The sequence below is a fragment of the Bactrocera neohumeralis genome, unplaced genomic scaffold (genome assembly GCF_024586455.1).
Source record: "Bactrocera neohumeralis isolate Rockhampton unplaced genomic scaffold, APGP_CSIRO_Bneo_wtdbg2-racon-allhic-juicebox.fasta_v2 cluster11, whole genome shotgun sequence".
Taxonomy (NCBI): Eukaryota; Metazoa; Arthropoda; class Insecta; order Diptera; family Tephritidae; genus Bactrocera; species Bactrocera neohumeralis.
The window spans coordinates 16,114,904-16,132,944 of NW_026089624.1; the positions used below are offsets into that span (position 1 = coordinate 16,114,904).

General features: G+C 39.5%; 1 protein-coding gene across 1 annotated transcript in view; it reads left to right on the forward strand.

Moving 5' to 3' along the window:
* The window catches only part of LOC126766148 (uncharacterized), an 897,272-nt gene that overhangs the window by 485,846 nt on the left and 393,385 nt on the right, over positions 1 to 18,041 (forward strand). The gene's annotated exons all lie outside the window — the stretch shown is intronic.

The following is an 18,041-nucleotide window of genomic DNA, read 5'->3' on the forward strand; positions in this document are numbered from 1 at the left end:
AATTTAAAAATGGTTAACCAAAAACAATAATCAAAATACACGCCTAAAACAGGTTGCTAAATTTATTTCAGAAAGTGACAGTTTCACAAGATACTGCACTAGATTTGACTCTTCACCGATTCAAGAAAACTATGAATCGTTATTAAAAATAAAAAGCCAAAATCTTAAAAATTTCTGGACTCGTCTGCAAGCGGTTCATGACGCCATATTAGAATCTGACGATTAAGACATACCACAAAATTTGAAACAATCGGCTTACGCAATATATGAAAACTGCTTTGACCAGTACGAAGAAACGAAAGCTATGATCTCCGATCAATTAAAGCTAATAAAGGCAATTGCACCTACTCCACATCCGAGAGTAGAGCTGCCATAAATGCAACAATATCAAGAGGCAAGTTCAGGCATCCGCCTCAAGGTGCCCGCATGTGACACAGAAACATTTTATGGAGGTTATGAAGAGTGGCCGTCCTTCCGGGACATGTTTACAGCCGTTTACATCAACCATCCACAACTATCAAAAGCACAAAAATTAAACACGACAAAAATAGAAGCTTAAATAGACCCCAAGTTAGTAACAAAACCAATTTAAACAAAACCTTTCACAAAATGCAACCGTTCATATCCCAACAAATAAAACATACGTCATGCGAGCTATGTAAAAGAGGGCATAAATTTACACTTTGCACGAGGTTTAAAAATTTAAAGGTTAACGAACGTAATAATTTGTCAGGTCAAAAAAACTTTGCACAAATTGTCTGTCACATGCACAGACATATAAAAATTGTAAAAGCAAAATTAGTTTCTTACGTTGTCAGAAAAGATACCATTCAATGCTTCATTACAGCAGATATCCTAACTTACTCCAAAAAAGCGCTTACATAAAAGTAACCACGGGTTTAGCAAAAGCAAATTCCGAAATCCTCAATTCTAAAAATTGCCAAGAGACACAATGTTGCTCAAAGGCACAAAAAGCTCAAACGCTGCACAGCGAAACACAAAGTGAACTAGTTACACAACAATTTACCACCATACCAACTCAAGTTGAGAAAAAATTAAATCAATACTTTAATTCACAATTAAGGAAATTTCAAGAGATAGGGAAACTTCCCGGAATATTACATTAAACTCTAGAAGATCAGTATTGTAAAGGCTACTCGAAAGTCACAGCTACTCGATCAAATAATGGCCGGTACGTCGTACGACTACCCTTAGAGCCACAATTTTCCAATACTCCACAAATTGATACAAAAAACAAAGTCAGACTTACCACTGACTGTTCAAATTATTAAAAGCACATACAAATTTTCGGCCCCGCAAGATTTCGCCAATAATAGAAAAAAAAACAATTCTGAACAAATCCTAGAGCGGTGGCTGGCTACTAAACGCCAAATTAGTGCATACGCACTAAAACATAAAATATAACACAGTTCGGTATCAAAAAGTCGAAAAATCGACACTTTTCATAAATTTCCAAAAATAAATAAAATCTCAAAAGTAAGTTGAGAGATCACAACACTCCCAATGCGTTAAAGTGACGCACATACAGTTACAAAAAGCAAAGCTCGCTCTTATCGCATCTATTCAAGCGCTTCTCATATGGGTGAGTTATGGAAATCAGCCGTTGAAGCCGTTTTTTGTTCACGGCCACTCCCTCGCAAGATCCCTATATTGTCACAGTCCTAACTCCAGGGCTAAGGAGTACCCATTCTGGCCGTATCTGAGCCAGGCGTGGAGTTACTATCCTTCATAAGCCGAGAATAAATTAAATGCAAACAATTGCGGATCATACAGAAAAGGCAACAACCGGTATACCAAACCGATAAAATAAGAAATTTTAAATAACCGCTAATAAAATTAATAAAAGCAAACAACTTTTTTGCAATAAGTCGTCAAAACACGCAAAAGCAAGCACCAATACTTACGCAAAAAAAAAATTCTATTAAAACCAAAATCTCTTCTTACAGCTAATATTCTGCGCCCTCGGCTACTCCACCAACAGTAAGCTGAATTTCATATCTCATATTATACATATAAAACTAGCAAAATATTCGCCTAGGGAGCCCAGGATGTTTAAATGAGTTAAGCATCCACCTACTCTACCCGGTAAAACTGGGCATCCTAATACATTAGCACAATTCACCACAGCTGATGACACTACAACACAACTCAACTCACCTGTACACCAACCCACTCAACAAAAAGGATGGGCAACGGGAAAGCAGACACAATTCGATAATCAACATTAGCATAGACACTCAGCACTCGATCAGCAACATTAGTATTCAACATTTGTTCTTGACACCCGCCGACACCAGCTTTTGATTAGTTACTTCGTACCTTGATCTTGTGCGCTACGGTCAAGTCGATACTAACGCGATACGACGACGTGCCTGCGCGGTAACTCCTTTGGGCACCCAATTCTTTGCGTTGCGTTCAATGCGTTTAAGGCGGTAAGGCGGCCTGCACAATCCAATATAATATGTGAAAACAAATGTTTGTTTTATATATACAGTCAAACCTGGGTAAGTGAGAACTGGATTAGTGAGAAAACTCTATAAGTGAGAGTTATAGCCAGGACCCGTCATTTTGAGCTCCCAAAACCTCTATTAGCGAGAAACAGAATCCACTGTAAGAGAGAGTCGTTTTTCCTTCATGGACCTCCGTAAGTGAGAATGCTACTTATCTATACCTCTATAAGCGACAGTCAAGCTTTATTTATTTATGTATATTATTTAGGAGGAACTAAAGTTACAATAGGAATACATACATACATTAAAGATACACACATATAGTAACAAATGACAAAACAAATTACAAAATTTAACTTCTGCTATTATATGGCTCATTCTTAACTTTCGTGGAACTTCCTACAATTGTTTTTGTATTGTTTTCTTGTCAATATTTTGCCTACTCTATTGCACGGAACTAAATAACGTTGTTATTTTATCGTACTCGGGTTAGCGAGAAACCTCTATAAGCGAGAATAAGATTGTGCTCCCTTGAACTCTCGCTTATCCAGGTTTGACTGTATTATATTTATTTTATCAGATAATATTAATCGTTTCTTTCAGACGCTATTATTATTTTTATTTAATTTTTTTTATATTTTATAACTATTTTTATTTAATTAATCTTTCTTTTTGTTTTAGATATTATATTTAAATTTTATATAATTCTATTTAATTATTCTTTATTTTCAGATATTAATAATTTTTTTACTGAATATATTTGTAATTCTGTAAAAGAAGTTTATTAATAAAGAAAAATAAAACAAAATTAAATTTTAAATATTTGTTTAGAGTTCTAAAAATATTTTAAATAGGAAAAATGCAACCCTGCATCAGCTGACGATAGGGGTAATTAGAGCAGTTCAGCTATATTTTTACATAAATAATGTATATTTTTTTTCTTTTTCAAAATTATTTTATTTATTGTATCTGCTTTTTCTTAAAGCCTAACAATAAGTAATAAAATCTTAAATCTATTTCTAAATCTAGACAGACTCAAGCAAGTGATTGAGCTGTTTTGGTGATACGTCGCTCTTTAATACGCAGGCATATATCTTCTTTTAAGTCGTGTTTGATCGCAGGAATGTACCAAAGCATTAGCCAACGGGTTTGGGTGATCTCGGAGTTTAGATATATATTTAATTCTGCTGTCTTCTACTTCTTTTTTTACCGTCCTTTCGGATTAATAAGAGCCCAAGTAGGTGTGTTTTGCGTTGTAATCTCCACCTGCTAGAAATCTTTGACCTAGTGTTTCAAAAAAGTCTTTAAATTCGATTTCTGTAATTTTAAAACGAGGAGGACAGTATATAGCCGTAAGGTTTAAGTCACAACCCCGATTTTTTAGTGATATTGTTGTAGCTTGTAACTGTGGTGTAGCATGAGATTCTAGAGCATAGTGGCTTAAACGATTTCTAATCAACACTGCCATGCCACCATGCGCTTTACCATCCGGATGATTTGTAATATATAGGTATATTGAAATTATTTTTATTTGTTTGATGAGTTTCTGAAATAAGCATTACATCTATATTCTTTTCAGACAGAAATCTGATAATCTCTAATTTATGTTGGTTAACACCGTTAGCATTCCATATACAGATATTTAGTAAGCTCATTTTTTACTTAATAAATTTTGCAGCATTTTATTAAATCTTGGATCATGTTTTGCATGGTCGACATGAATTGTGTCATACACTGTGTAAGATTTATAGTCGTAGTTTCAAAACGTCCATTTGGAGGATTTTGCGGCAGTTGCATTTGCACAGTGTTGCCTTTCGCCACATTTACATAGCTTCCTTGCATATTGTTATTGTTAGAAGTAATAGGATTTGAACTTTTTTCTGAGGTTGCTATAATTTCATTACGAGGTGTTTGTAACATTTGGTTACGACGTGCTTGAATGCCCTGTGACAACTTCGATTTCAAATCTTTATATACAGGGCAACCTCTGTAGTTAGCAGTGTGATTTCCTCCGCAATTGCGGCATTTTTTATTTAATTCTTCTTTCTTAAGGGTGCATTTAGAAGTGGGATGTAAATCACCGCATACCACACAAACACTGCGCAGAGTGCAGTATTATTTAGTATGCCCATATTCTTGGCAGTTAGTACATTATACCGGACCGTTTCTTTTATGTAGTTCTTCCACAGTTACTCTACGATGCAGCAAATATTTGAAATTATATATTGGATGGGTCTTATTTTTTTAAGTTGATTCGAGTTCGGCAACAATTAAATTTTAAACATTGGCTGTGGTACTTTGTTTCTATTAAATATATTTACAACTGTTTTAATTACAAAACCACATTCTTCCAATGCTTCTTTGACTTCACTAGAGTCTACGACGGACTCTATACCCTTGATTACAACAACTAGGCCCTTAGAGCTCTTCAGTTGATACGAATAATAATTCTTGTTCTTATTTGACAAAAATTTAACTATGTCCATTAAACTTTTTTTAGTGTAGGACTGAATTTTTGTTTCATCCATATTGCCTTTTTTCAAAGGCACTAAATATATGGAAATTGTTAGTACCTACAATTTTACTAAATTCAGCAACGAGAGCATTACTACTACGTTCGCGCAAATATATTGGAGGTGGTTTGGCGTTAACGACTGTGGTGGTACCCTTCGCATCGTCGTCTGATCCATTGCTTAGTAAGGCAAACCCATTGGCATTTAAAACTTCCGGTTTGTTCTTAATTCGTGTACCGCCTTGAAATTTCTTGGGATTGACCGCTGACTTTGAGGGACTCAATTTCCTTTTTATATTAATGTAGCGGTCAATGCCAGTCTGTACAGACTGGCCTTTTTTTATTGGTACATTCTCACCTTGCTTTATGTTGTTCTTCGCTGCCTGCGTACTTGCTGGTACCTGTTTAGTTGGTGGTGTGATCACGTTTGCTGCTGGTCGTTGTTGACTGCCGTTCTCTTCTGCTTTTGCCTTGTTGTTGCCTTGTTTGTTGGTAGGAGCTGCACATGCAGGCTCGACAAAGCTGAAGTAGGCATTCAGAGAATTTGTTTTTGTTTTATTTTCCACTTATTATTTGTTATTTTATTATGTTTATTGTTTGTAAACAGTTTATAATTTTTATGTTTTGATTTGCACTTTCGACGTTATTGGCTAACGCTTGCACTTAATGCACTTTTTTAATATTTGTTTATTTTGTTTTATTTTATTTTTGTTTTTTTTCGAAAGTTTCTACGGAGCGCATGAAAACACGTCCGTTTAGATTGAAAGCTCATAGGTGACCATCTCACACATGTATACATACGTGTGAGGCCTATGGCAAGCTCACTCACTCAAAACCACTTTTTAACCTACTGTTTACCTAGTTTTTTCACCACTTTTGGCTGTCAGGGTGAGCGATAACATATAACACATTAGCTCAACCGACAAATACTCAAAATTTTGCCACTTTAGACAAATGAATTCAAGAAAAGATACATTTTGTATATCGACAAGATACTTTCACAAACATAACAAAACGCAAAATTTTTAATGACTGATAACGAATTATCATTTACCAGCATCTGTGCACAACAAATTTACAAACGACTGAAAATAACGCACACCAAAAGGCTACCGTTCCATTCTACTACAAATGGACAAGTTGAGCGTACACACAGTACAAGTATTGAACTCACGAAAGTTTTGGCTGATCAGAATAATTCAGCGCCGGAAGATCAAATTTTTGGAGCTGTTGGCAGTACAACCAAACCATTCATTCCGTTACCAACGAAAAACCCGAGGACGTGTTTTTTAATCAAAGGGGGTATCCCGACATCCAAGAACGACTACAACGAAACCAGAAAAGAGTTTTGCGATATCATAATCGCAATCGACAGCATCTGGCCTATCATCGAGGTGACGTGATATTTTCGAAAATGCACAGGCGTAATAAAAACGTAAGGAAATACGCGAAACATATTGTAAAGGAAGACAACGGTAAGACAGTAACGATCGACAAAGGAAGGGTTATTCATAAAGATAACATTAGAGTAAAGGCATGTAAAGAATAATTGAAAATCCGAAAGCAATAAATGAGAATTTAATCTTAACAGAGATTTATAACGAATTGCTAACAATAACAAATACTAATAATTTTGCAAAAAACAACAATTTTTACTCTGGCACACTTAATTTGAATGATGTGCACGAATTAATAAACCATGAGGAGTTGTATCTTCCACTAATTAATATATTGCAATATTCTGATATCCATATTTGTTACCTAGAACAGGCTATAATTACAATTTACAAATACCCAATACTCGAAACTAAATGTAGAGTATTTAATGTATTCCCTTTATTACAAAAGCATGGTAAAATTAATTTAGATCCTAAGATAACAAAATGAAATAATTATCAAAGAGTTTCAAAATGTAAGAATTTTTTCAATCATTTTTTTTGTAAATCAGAACCCTCTGATAATTGTACTATCAAAATATTAAACTGTAAATCAGCACAATGTGAAACAATTCATGAAAATAACGCACCACTCCAAGTTTTAGAAAGCGGTCACATCTTGACAGATTATGTATGATCATTCTTGGAATATTATGCCTATATATGGTAAATGAATTATTTGAGATCGAAATGAATCATTTACAACAACAGCAATGAGCAGCAAAGTAGCGAGAAGGCTCTATTTTAAGAAGAAGGGGATTTATTGACGCCGAAAATAGCCTAAATAAATATCGCACTTAATCTAAACAAACATGAAAATTCCCGAATCCAAAGTGCAGCTGACCAAATGCGATAAGAGATAGATAAGTGTAACAAAACTACATTAGTTTAGCAAGTAAGCAATCATTCTCATAAGGATGTATAAATAGCTGTAAGATTGTAAAAAGTAAGCAAAAAAGAATTATTTATAAAACAGGCATCACGAAAGTAAGTGAAGTGCTCAAAAGATAATACTTTTTACTCAAAACAAACTGTTTGTTAACTCGCGCAGGTCGTTGTTTCCTTGATCGTGATACAGAAAAAAAGCCTGGGCCGCTACTCGTTTTTCCTTTTTGTTAATCTGATATAGCGGTGACATTGTGGATGATGCATAGTGTGGGTGTTGGTGTGTGGCGAAGTGATGTGGAATGTGTGTTGTGAAATCGTGAAATCGTGAACGCGGTGTGTCGCTGTTGTGCATCTCCATAGTGTTGTGTGCTGGTGTGGTACGTTGAGGATCATTTGGCCAGGGAGAGAAACCTATAAATCTGCAGTCAACCGGAAGTTATGTATTCTCGACGAGCTTATCATTATATTGGTCATCAGATAAGCAAAATATTTTGCCATTGTCGGCAAAATATCCCGGTTATGACCATAACTCGGATCATTCTCCAATCTGCTCAACCTTTAGTGAAGCCGTCATCTTTAAAGACAAAACAGCGGCCTTGCACAATAAATTTAAATATTGGGAATACTTTAGAAAGATCATGGAATGTTATGAAAGAAAATTGACTTTTTTAATTCGCTCAGCGAATTCTGTCTTTACAAAAAGTAAACAAAAGAAAATTTATTAAATTGTAAACAAAGAATCAAATAAAAAAATAGTGCACACAAATGGAGTCATATGTAGAAGTTCACGCAAGAGAGGAAAGTTCTCTGATCGCCATTCACTTGGGAGTGGCCCGAAACGATTCTTTTACATATGATTCAAGCAGCTCACTACTTCCGGTCTTTGACCAAGAATCCTCTGGGTAGCCTAAGAACATCCGTTTGAAGGCGAGCTAAAGTGAGAAGGCGAAACATCCCCTCCGCAGGGTTGTGCGTTGGGTTTGGGACCCGCCACGTAAAAAATCTTACCAATGAAAATTAGCAATCAGCCTAGGATGAGAGACCCCCCTTTTGATGACGACCATGGCAAACGAAATAAGGACTACGAATTGAGGGCATGCACCTGGAATGTCCGGACCCTTAACTGGGAAGGTTCCGCTGCCCAGCTGGTTGATGTCCTCGTAAAAAGAAAGGCTGACATCACCGCCGTCCAAGAAATGCGATGGACGGGACAAGGACCGAGACGAATTGGTCCTTGTGACATTTACTACAGTGGCTATATAAAGGAGCGCAAGTTTGGTGTAGGATTCGTGGTGGGAGAGAACCTCCGTCGCCGAGTACTATCATTCACTCCGGTGAATGAACGTCTAGCCACAATCCGCATCAAAGCGAGGTTCTTCAACATATCGCTGATTTGCGCCCATGCCCCGACGGAAGAGAAGGACGATGTGACCAAAGATGCCTTTTATGAGTGCTTGGAGCGCACTTATGAGGGCTGCCCCGCCACGATGTCAAATCGTGCTTGGCGACTTTAACGCCAAGGTGGGCAAAGAAGGTATCTTTGGCACTACGGTCGGTAAATTCAGCCTCCACGAGGAAACATCCCCAAATGGGTTGAGGCTAATCGACTTCGGCGGGGCCCGAAATATGGTTATCTGTAGTACTTGATTCCAGCATAAGAAGATTCATCAAGCTACCTGGCTGTCTCCGTATCGAAAAACTGCCAACCAGATCGATCATGTTGTGATAGACGGAAGACACGTTTCCATTGTTTTAGAAGTGCGTGCGCTCCGAGGTCCTAACATCGACTTGGACCACTATCTTGTTGCAGCTAAGATTCTCACCCGCCTCTGTGCAGCAAAAAACGCACGCCACCAAACAAAAGGAAGTTTCGACGTCGAGAAGCTGCAATCACAACAGACAGCCGAACGATTTTCTACTCGGCTAACACTCCTGCTCTCTTAGAGCACTCGTCAACAACTCGGTATAAGGGAACTGTGGGACGGCATTTCGAACTCCTTACGTACAGCTGCAACCGAAATCATTGGTTTTCGGAAAGTGCAAAAGAACAGCTGGTACGACGAGGAGTGCCGTGTCGCAGCGGAGAGAAAACAGGCTGAGCATACTTAAAGCATACTTAAATTATGGAGGGAATACTTCTCCAGCCTGCTGTATGGCAGTGAACGCACAACACCAGAAGAAAGAGAACCCGATTCCCAAATCGATGACGATGGAGCAGACGTTCCATTACCCGACCATGAAGAAGTTCGAATAGCAATTACCCGCCTGAAAAACAACAAAGCGGCAGGGGCCGATGGAGGCGATGTCCGAATTTGGTATCCCTGCAAAACTAATACGGCTGTGTAGGCTGACGTTGAGCAAACCAAAAGCTCAGTCAGAATCGGGAAGGACCTCTCCGAGCCGTTCGATACCAAACGAGGTTTCAGACAAGGCGATTCCCTATCGTGCGACTTTTTCAACCTGCTTCTGGAGAAAATTTAGGACGGCGGTGATGTCAGCTTTTATTTTCACGAGGACATCAACCAGCTGGGCAGCGGCATATTCCCAATTAAGCGATCGGACATTCCTGGTGCTTGCCCTCAATTCATAGTCTTCAATTCGTTCGCCATGGTCGTCATCAAAAGGAGGCTTTTTGTTTCTTTTCATTGGGTACGTTATTTAAGTGGCGGGTCCCAAACCCAGCGCACAACCTTGTGGAGGGGACGTTTTGTTTTCGCACTTTAGCTCGCATTCAAGCGGATGTTCTTATGCTACCCAGAGAATACTTGGTCAAAGACCGGAAGTAGTGAGCTGCTTGAGCCATATGTAAAAGAATCGTTTCTGGCCACTCCCAAGTGAATAGCGAGAAGAGAAGTTTCTTCACTTGCGTGAATTTCTACACATGGCTCCATCCTCCATTGGTCATAATCTAACCAATAGAAATCATATAAATGGTAGTAGTTGTTTTATCTATGTGTCAGCCACAGTAAAGCGTGGACGGGTCCTCTAGTTTAACCCTTCTGTTACCTTAAGGTCATCTCGTGACCTTTTATGTTATTTTTGCTTATATTTCATAAAATACACAAAATTCCTTTTATGAATACCTGCATTGAGTGAAATCGCTTTGAAAAAGTGCAAAATATTTTTTTATAATTTGATAAAAAACATGGCAGAATCAAAACTAACGTGTGGGTAGCATAAGGTCATTCAGTGACCATCTGCTGTTCAAAGTGGCAAGAGAAAGTTCCGCGCCATTTTCGCCAATTACTTTTTGTGTAAAACGACAGACATTGTAGATATTTTATAAAGTGAAACGTAACCGAGCATCGGTGAGTATTTTGATTGATTTGAAAGGAGTATTATCTGATTCAGCAAATTTGTCGTTTGACAGAAACCCAAACAATAATGGAAGACATTGTGGATATTGATAAGTATAGTGATTTTGAGGACGATGAGAATGTATTGGAAGAATTGCCAGATGGCGAATCTTCTGAAAAGTATGGTACATTGCTAGTGAAGAAGAAGACAGTATTGCTGAAGCTGATATAAGTAACATTCCCGTGTACTTTTCACCGACAGCAACCAATAGCACTAGAGCCAGAACAGAAAATATAATTCGACGACACCCCGGTTACAGTATATTCAGTTCACCGAATATCAAATATAAAAGAAACATTTGACCTGTGCTAGAGTTCACCAACATCGAGGGTGCTAAAAAATTGGAGAGAAGTATAAACCAATTGATGAAATAGATTTTTAAAGGATTTTTGGGTATTTTGATATTAGGAGGTACTTCAAATGGCATATTTATACAATATGTACTTGCTAAAATACATATAATTTAGAAACAGGCGTTTATCGGTCGTACAAAGAAAGTCTCCGCATTCTTTAAAATGAAGTTCATGGTCGACAAATATTTTGCGTTGTAATGTCACTTATAAGTGACAGAGATAATCGCAGAGCGAGAGTATATGATAAACTTGCTCCAATTCGGGATTTATACGAGAAAAGGGTAGCTAACGTACCACTACTGTTTGTTAACTATGAGAACGTAACAGTCGATGAGATTTCTTTTAGAGGCATGCCAAGCAAGTCAAGTAAATACGGGATGAAGGCATGGGTAGCTGCGGATTTGCGAACAAAATGTTGCCTAAATAAAAATAAGAAATAAAAGATTTTCATAATTCTAAAAAATCTGGAGTAGACACAATTTACCAATTAGTAGAGACAAACCAATCGTTGGCCCTTAGCTGTCTTCTCGAATGTTGTAGATGTTTCGGCGCTAAATGCCTAGCTTTTATGGACAAAAATTCACTCTAATTGGAATGCCTCAAAAACATATAAGCGCATGATTTTCTCGAAAAACGTGGCCAATACCTTGTTCAGGGTGAGTTAACTCGTAGAAAATGCATACATAAAAAACAGTTGTCGGCCGGTATTGTCAGGAATGTCTGGGCAGAAGCAGAATAGACAAGTAGGTACTTCGGCCGATGTTGCTCTAAAAAAGAGAAAAATAATTCAGCGAGCCACCTGCGCATTAATTTAAATTCATAAAATCTAAGAAATGTTAAGAACAAAAGAAAATTATAATCAATACAACTGTGAAATGTTAAATTCAAACTTAATTTGTAGACATTTAAATTAAGAAATATTAGAAAAAAACTAAAATCACAAGGTTTTTATAGGATACCATTACAAAACTCCGACTAGGTCATTCCGTGACCTTACACATGTGCAACTTTTTACTAACATAACAGAAGGGTTAATATAAAATAAAAGTGTAGAAACGAGTTTCTGAAGTGTTTTTAGATAGCTAAAATTGAAAGTTAAAAATAGAAGTGTAAAACTCATTATAAAACGAAGAAACACGCACTTAAAATGTTTGTATTTTTGGATTTTCTATACAAATATCTTAAAAACCATAATTCAGCGGCAACTATTATTACAGAAATGTCACAATGTCAGTTTATATTTGTATTTAACCCAATGAATATTTAGAAAGTTATTTCGTACATTTACACTTATGGACACATTTTTAGGTGTGGGCTTAGAAAACAGACACAAAGGCCCAGCACTGTGATAAATTCCACGAACTTGCTGTGCTGGATGTGATGTGATCCCTGTCCACGTAGATAAGTCCAGAGACCTCCTTGAGCCTACGTCTACGAATTGCTGGGAAATATGAAATCAGGTGATCTGAAGTTTCCGGTTCTATGTCGAAAACCGACAGTTTACACAAGAAGCCATTCCCATGTTGGACTTGCACTCAGTAAAGAGCGCGACAAGGATAATTAATTTGTGTCGGGATTTGTCTTTAAACCTTGTTAAGTTGTAGCCTTCCAATAGCAGCTTGGTATGGCGCATCGGCCAGCTCGATGCCGGCTACCCCTTTTTGCCCCGACTCCTAGATCAGATCTACACGGTTGCACACTGATAGGCGGTTCAGCCTTTCTGTACAACCCTCCGCTAATAGCGATTTGAGTTCATAGGCTGAGGTCGCTTTTAGTGCCGCTTAACTATCACTGAGTAAAGCAATGTGCTGGTTACTATAGTCGCGATTTAGATTAATTCCTGCACACTGACTAGTAAGAAAGACTCTTGCTGGAAAGATGCTTGTAAAAAATTCCGTTGGTATGAACAGCTTGGTATGCGGTTCAGCAATGTCTGCTTCAATGCTTTCCGGTGTTTTCGAGTCATCAGTGTACCACTACCATACCATAGCTTTACCATACAGTATGGTATGCTTTACTGCCTGTATGATAAGATGGAGCGGTCTTTGCAGATTCGATAGTTGAAGACCTAGTAAAGACTGCTTTGCCTACGATGCCCAAGCAACCGCTTCATAATTGACAATAGACCTTACGAGCATGGTATACAGGCACTTGATGATACTTGGCTTACAGCCCGAGAATGTATCGACTAGGCGTCTGCATATCATGAGTGCTTTGGTGAACAGTAAAACAGTTTTCAAATTTCTTCTGTATCAAACGTGAGAGTTCACGTTTGACTCTGATCTTCATTATTAAAATTTCTTTCCTCGATACATTTCTTAATTCTAATCTCTTAACAATGTTCATATGTATGTATATGTGTTTATGTTTCTTCTTCTTCTTAATTGGCGTAGACACTGCTAACAGGATTATAGCCGAGTTAACAACAGCGCGCCAGTCGTTTCTTTCAGGTCCTTTCAACGGAGTGGAAATCTTCCTCTTCCTCTGCTTCCCCCGGCGGGTACAGCGTCGAATACTTTCAGAGCTAGAATGTTTTCGTCCATAAAGGACCATAAATCTTTCGCAGAACTTTTCTCTCGAAAACTCGAAACGTCGACTCATCAGTTGTTGACATCGTCCAAGCCTCTGCACCACATAGCAGGACGGGAATTACGAGTGACGTATAGAGTTTGGTTTTTTTTTTTGTCGGGAAAGAACTTTGCTTCTCAATTGCCTACTCAGTCCGAAGTAACACCTGTTGGAAAGAGTTATCCTGCGTTGGATTTCTTGGCTGATATTGTTGGTGGTGTTTACGCTGGTTCCAAGATAAACGAAATTATCTACGACATCAAAGTTATGACTGTCAACAGTGACTTGAGTGCCAAGTCGCGAGTGCGACGACTGTTTGTTTGATGACAGGAGATATTTCGTCTTACCCTCGTTCACTGCCAGACCCATTTACTTTGCTTCCTTCCAGTCTGGAGAAAGCAAAGCTAACGGCGCGGTTGTTGAGGCCGATGATATCAATATCATCGGCATACGCCAGCAGCTGTACACTCTTATAGAAGATTCTCTCTATTTAGTTCTGCAGCTCGAACTATTTTCTCCAGCAGCAGGTTGAAGAAGTCGCACACATTGGAATCGCCTTGTCTGAAATCTCGTTTGGTATTGAATGGCTCGGAGAGGTCCTTCCCGATTCTGACTGAGCTTTTCGCGTTGCTCAACGTCAGCTTACACAGCCGTATTCGTTTTGCGGGAATACCAAATTCAGACATCGCGTCATAAAGGCAGCTCCTTTTTGTGCTGTCGAAAGCAGATTTGAAATCGACGAAGAGGTGGTGTGTGTCTATTTTTCTTTCACGGGTCTTTTCCAAGATTTGGCGCATGGTGACTATCTGGTCGGTTGTTGATTTTCCAGGTCTGAAGCCACACTAATAAGGTCCAATCAGTTTGTTGACGGTGGGCTTTAATATTTCACACAATACGCTCGATAGAACCTTATATGCGATGTTGAGGAGGCTAATCCGACGGTAGTTGGCGCAGATTGTGGGGTCAACTTTTTTATGGATTGGGCATAGCACACTTAAATTCCAGTCGTTGGGCATGCTTTCGTCCGACCATATTTTACAAAGAAGCTGATGCATGGTTCTTATCAGTTCTTCGCCGCCGTGTTTGAATAGCTCGGCCGGCAATCCGTCGGCCCCTGCCGCTTTGTTGTTCTTCAGGCGGGCAATTGCTATTCGTTCTTCATGGTCGAGCAATGGAACGTCTGCTCCATCGTCATCGATTGGGGAATCTGGTTCGCCTTCTCCTGGCGTTGTACGTTCAGTGCCATTTAGCAGCCTGGAGATGTGTTCCCTCCATAATTTTAGTATGCTTTGGGCATCGGTGACTAGATCACCTTTGGAGGTTCTACAAGAGTATGCTCCGGTCTTGAAACCTTTTGTAAGCCTCCGCATTTTTTCGTAAATTTTCGAGCATTACCCCTCTCGGTCAGCTTATCAAGCTCTTAGTACTCACGCATTTCGGCCTCTTTTCTCCTACTTTTTCTGTCTGCAAATTCGTCTCGCTCCCCTTTCCAAATCTCGCTATCTATCCCATCCCGCACGTGTTACAGTCGATCGTAACGTTGCGTGGTAGGCAGCCTGCTTTCTCTTCGCTGCAACACTGCACTCCTCGTCGTACCAGCTGTTCTTTGGCATTTTCCGAAAACCAATAATTTCGATTGCAGCTTTACGTAAGGGGCTTGAAATTCCGTCCCACACTTCCCTTATACCGAGTTGTTGACGAGTGATCTCAGAGAGCAGGAGTGCAAGTCGAGTCTCGACGTCGAACCTTCCTTGTGTTTGTTGAGGTGCGTTTTTTGCTGCACAGAGACGGGTGCGAATCTTGGCTGCAACAAGATAGTGGTCCGAGTCGATGTTAGGACTTCGGAGCGCACGCAGTCTCAAGTACTATCACGAGTCCCACACCAAACTTGCGCTCCTTTATATGGCCATTGTAGTTAATACCACAAGGACCTATTCGTCTTTGCCCATGTCCCGTCTATCGCATTTCTTGGACAGCGGTGATGTCAGCCTTCACTCTAACGAGGGCATCAACCAGCTGGGCAGTGGCACCTTCCCAATTAAGGGACCGGACATTCTAGTTGCATGCCTTCAATTCGTAGTCCTTATTTCGTTTGCTATGGTCGTCATCAAAGAGGGGATGTCTCATCCGAGGCTGATTGTTAATTTTCATTGGTATGATTTTTTTTATGTAGAAGTTCAAGTTCAAGTTTGGGTTGCCACGTAAAAAAGGAAAGGAAGGAAAGTCTTTGCACTGTTGTAAATGCGGTTATAACTGCGTAGGCGGTGTCTACGCCAAGCAAGAAGAAGGGGGTAAATGCCGCAAAGACCTACCCGCCTCAGTCCTTTTCTCGTCCATCGCATTTCTTGGATGGATGCCTTTACTTTTACGAGGACATCAAACAGCTGGGCTGCGGTACCTTCTCAATTAAGGGACCGGACATTCCAGGTGCATGCCTTTAAATGTTTTTCCTTAATGAGTTTGCCGTGGTCGTCGAGGGAGTCTCTATCCGAGCCTGTTTTTTCCTTTTCATTGGGTCGTTTTTTACGTGGCGAATCCCTAACCCGGCGAACAATCCTTACATGTAGCTTCTTCAGTGCAGCAAACACTGCAAACATTTCAAGTGCTCATTATCCAACTGCTGTAATGGATTGGAGGAGAGTCTCCTGTAAAAGCGTCGTGAAGAGATTTTCAAACTGAATTTATCAAACTTTATCAGCAGAATGTCTTAGAAAGCGTGGTAAAGCAGTTAAGATTCACTCTCTTCGATCGAGGGCATTGAATCTTCTAGAAAGATTGTTGTTGTAGCGAGTTTCTTGTTTGGATGGAAAGTAACGTGTTACATGTCATCGAGGTCACTTAACAGGAGGCCCGGGAAACGAGCTGTTTCGATGGGGGGCCAAAGGGAAAAAGAGGTTAACTGAGTTAGTTTCATGGGTCCTGCCAGGAGGTGATTAGTATGGTGCGGGGACTCTTTGCATGCAAGACATGAATTGGGTATGTCAGGGTCTATTCTGGATGAGTAGGCTACAATATCTAAAATGAAGCTGTGCTAGGGTCACTTTTGTTTCACGCGGCAACTCGAGTTCGAATATTACTCCTAAAAGTTTAGGATGGTTGACCGTCAAAATTCTGACTCCGTCGGCGGAAATTATGTATGTATGTACTCCTTCATTTCTAATATAGGATAGCCGTGGATTTATTAGGGCAAGATTTAGGCTCCTAGTAGTGAAGAAGCGAGAAAATTCTGGGAGATAGACGGTCACAAATTTAGCGCATCCCACCTATTCCATACCCGGTGTCATTATCGCACAATCATCCGCGTATTAGTTTAAATAGACTCCTTCTGGTGGTTCTAGGAGCTTCGAAATATAGTGATTGAGCAGTAGCGAGGAGAGGACACCACTCTACGGCACCCCCTGTTTAATTCTCCTCCCTTTAGAATGATCATCTCGAAATAATACCGCTGATTGTTTACTGCTCAGATAGTTCATGGTCCACCTCTTAAGTCCTGGAGGGGGTTTAGTTTGTTCGATGTCCTCAAGTAGCGGTGTATAGTTGACTGTGTCGAAGACTGTCGAAAAGTCTACCGCTAATAGGACAGTTTTCTTGGAAAAGACCCCAGAAATGAGAATCGACACGCACCACCTCTTCGTCGATTTAAATCTGTTTAACGGCACGAAAAGAAACCGCCTTTATGCCGCGATGTCTGAATTTTGTATCGCCGCAAAACTAATACGGCTGTGTAAACTGACGTCGAGCAACACCAAAAGCTCGGTCAGCCAATCGATACCAAACGAAGTTTCATACAAGGCAACTCCCTTTCGTGCGACTTCTTCAATCTATTCTTGGAGAAAATAATTCGAGCTGTAGAACTAAATAGAGATCTTCTTTAAGAGTGTACAGCAGCTGGCCTATGGCGATGATATTGAAATCAGTGGCCCCAACAACCGCGCCGTTAGTTCTGTTCTCTCCAGAGTAGTGAACGAGGGCAAGACGAAATATCTCCTATCATCAAACAAACAGTCGACGTACTCGCGACTAGGCCCTCACGTCACCTTTGACAGTCACAACTTCGGTCGTAGATAATTTCGTCTATCTTGGAACCAGTATTAACAGCAACAACAATGTCAGCCTCGAAATCCAACGCAGAATAACTTGCCAACAGGTGTTACTTCGCTCTAAGTAGGCAATTGAGAACAAAAGCTAAAATTTATAAGTCACTCATTATACCCGTCCGCCTATATGGTACAGAGACATAGACGATGACAACATCTGCTGGTAGAAGAAACGACTGGCGCGCTGTTGTCAACTCGGCTATAACAGCTTTAGCGGTGTCCAAGCCAATAAAGAAGAAGATGTCGTTATCATGCTTACTTTTTGTTGTTACTCTTCACAATCGCATTTTAGCGAAATTTAATTGAACAAAAAAATAGCACACATTTGGTTATTTGTACAAATATTAATTGTGAAATAA